This window comes from Suncus etruscus, chromosome 9, assembly GCF_024139225.1.
Source record: "Suncus etruscus isolate mSunEtr1 chromosome 9, mSunEtr1.pri.cur, whole genome shotgun sequence".
Lineage (NCBI taxonomy): Eukaryota > Metazoa > Chordata > Mammalia > Eulipotyphla > Soricidae > Suncus > Suncus etruscus.
The window spans coordinates 91,382,972-91,385,981 of NC_064856.1; the positions used below are offsets into that span (position 1 = coordinate 91,382,972).

A 3,010-nucleotide genomic window follows, 5' to 3' on the forward strand; every position below is an offset into this window, starting at 1 on the left:
CATAAAATTTATAATTTGAGGGGCAAGAGAGATAGATGAAGGTAGGGCATTTGCCTTGCATGCAGAAGGATTGTGGTTCGAATCCTAGCATCCCATATGGTCCCCCGAGCCTGCCAGGAGTGATTTCTGAGCATAGAGCCAGGAGTAACCCTTGATCGCTGCCAGATGTGACCCAAAAAAAATCTATAATTTGAGAATCACGATTCTACCTTTCAACTACGTGAAATTATCTATAAAACTAACATTTAAAATGTTCAATGGTTAAATGTGCCAGGAAAATCCTAAGGAACCTTTTGCTTTCTGGATTCTAAGAAGGTGAACTATTTTTTCTTGGTTACTTACAGACTAAAACGAAGCCTAGTTTTCAGCTAGAGGATATAGCAATGACTAATTACTTTTTTTTTTCCATTTTGACCCAGTTCCTATTAGCTCCAAACAGCACAAGCACTGCAGACAGAGAGGGAACGTCTTTTCTTTTGCTCATCTCTAGCTTGCATCAAAGTCAAGCAGCAGCATTGTTGACCTTAGTGTTTTATGCATAAGATATAGGGATTGTCTTTACTTTCATTTGATATTAACTTCCAAAGCTAAATGATATTTCTGTAAAGCCAAGAAAAATGAGGCCATGGAATATTCAAGGATAAAACAATCTATTTGAGTGTTCTGTGCATTTCAATTACTTTGATTTTGCTAGACATATGAAAGACTTTTTTGAACTTGAAAGGTAATTGAGAAATTCCTTTATTTCTTTAACTTTCAGTAGAAGTTTGTGGGATTCAGAGTATTTTGATGAACTAAAATATATATTAGCTATATATCTGTTGAATATGTGTGTATATATTTTATACACATAGTTTATCTCCTGGAATCTTAAAATGCACAAAGTTAAACAAAATCAAGACCTCCTTTATTTATTCTTCATTTATTTTTCCTTATAACTTGAATATTTAATGTCTAAGGGCAAAGAAAGTAAACATAGGAAAGGGGCAAGATAAAAGGACATCATGATATGACAGTCAAGAAGAATGAACAGGAATGAAAGTTTGATGATATCAAGCTAAGAAGGCAGTTCTGTCTGACTTTGACACAAACTACCCTGGAAAACAGTACTTTCTCATTTTACTATTTTTTATTTGTTTTGGCTTGGTTTTGGGGGCCACACCTGGGGGATTACAGGGGTTACTCTTGGCTACGAGCTCAGAAATCACTCCTGGCTTGGGGGACTATATGGGATGCTGGAGAATAGAACAGTGTTTCGTCCTAGGTTCCTAGGTTACCGTTGCAAGGCAAATGTCCTGCTGCTTGCACCATCATTCAGGCTCGTACAATTTGCTACTTTTTAACTATGGCAAGTTCACAATAGAAGTTGAGAAGGATTTATAAGAGGGAGTAGATGTCTATTTGCCAGTAGCTATGAGAAAGCAATCCAATCAGAGTCTAGGATTTTAAGAATACACATTTTAAAGCATGAATAAATAATAGGTAAATAGGCCGTTACATAATATAGTGCTTACATATTCATAATTAAATTCATATATATATATATATATATATATTTACCATAGTCATAAGTTATGTCATGTTTCGAACTAAAACACAGTAAGAGGCATGGTCAACTTGAATTTTGGTTGGCACTTTTTTCCTCTGGTACTTTCCTTCTCCCTTTCTAAGGAAATAAAATAACTATCTATTAAGGGTAAAGGGTAGTTTTAAAAGAAAATTATAAAAGCAACACCTAGAACTGGCTTCATGCCTAGAAGAGAATTATGACTTCTCGTAATTTCTTGTAATCTGCACGACTAAAAAAACTTCTCTAGTCATGAACTTTAGAAATAGTTTCCTAAAGTGTAGTCTTTTCAATTGACACTTTTATCTTTCTTTTGGACCCTTTCTATTGATCTGACTGTTTTAAGTCTTCAAGATGTTATTTATAAGATCATACCTTATAGGAACTGAACATCTAAGAGTGACACAAATATAACATGTGCAATGTGAATGTCATAAAAATTTATAAATAAAAGTAGTGACATACGGAGCCGTTGAGGTGGCACTAAAGGTAAGGTGTCTGCCTTGCAAGTGCTAACCAAGGAAGGACTGAGGTTTGATCCCCCCACGTCCCATATGGTCCCCCCAAGCCAGGGGCGATTTCTGAGCACTTAGACAGGAATAACCCCTGAGCATCAAATGGGTGTGGCCCCCAAAAAACAAAGAAACAAACACACAAAAGTAGTGACATACCAAGCAGTATAACTGAATTTTGTGGTTCTCAAACTTAGACCAGCAGTAAAGACATTAATTTGACACTTAAGAAAAGTTCATATTTTTTTTTATTCCACTCAGATGTCAATACTAGAAATTGTGGAAATGGGTCACCTAGTTATGTGATTTACAAGTCCTAATAATATAAAAATATTTTATACACATCAAAATTTGAAAGCCAATACCTCTCATGAATGTTAACACAAACTCCCTCAATTTAAGTCATAACTCTGCTTTTACAAAGTATACAAAGACAATATTTTCCTATTTCCTTATCTAGAAGTGAAAAATAATAATACCTGCCTCATAGGTTTATTATGAGAAAGAAATGGATCAATATCTCATGCCATTATTAAGCTCCATATAAATACATATAAATACAATTTTTTTCCTGTATGAGTAGAAAAATAATAGTCCTGACCTAACAAGAATTTCTCTTTCAGACTCATAGAAGAACTGCTTTTAAAGACAGTGTTTGTGCTATGTTCAATTATAAAACAAAGATAATAAATTGTCATGACATTCCCTTAACATTTAAAATGGATTCTTCAGCAAGGAGCTGCTTTTCTCTCCTTAATTGAAAGAAAAATGTCCCTTACATTACGATGCTGAAAAAATACCCATTACATCTGATCTACTCTTACCACAAGCCGCAGGACACATGTTTCCAAACTGAATTACAAGAGCTACCGGGCAGCAACTATTGCTTTTCAGGCAGCTCAATAATCCATCACTCCACTTTCACTTACTC

The 3,010-nt window shown here is 34.8% G+C and overlaps 1 non-coding gene across 1 annotated transcript; it reads right to left on the bottom strand.

The window, feature by feature from the left end:
* Positions 1–1,638: 1,638 nt before the first annotated feature.
* LOC126019586 (small nucleolar RNA U3) lies at positions 1,639–1,855 on the bottom strand. Its single transcript, XR_007499227.1, has one exon. It is a non-coding gene; the product is annotated as a small nucleolar RNA U3 (small nucleolar RNA).
* Between the last annotated feature and the right edge of the window lie 1,155 nt (positions 1,856–3,010).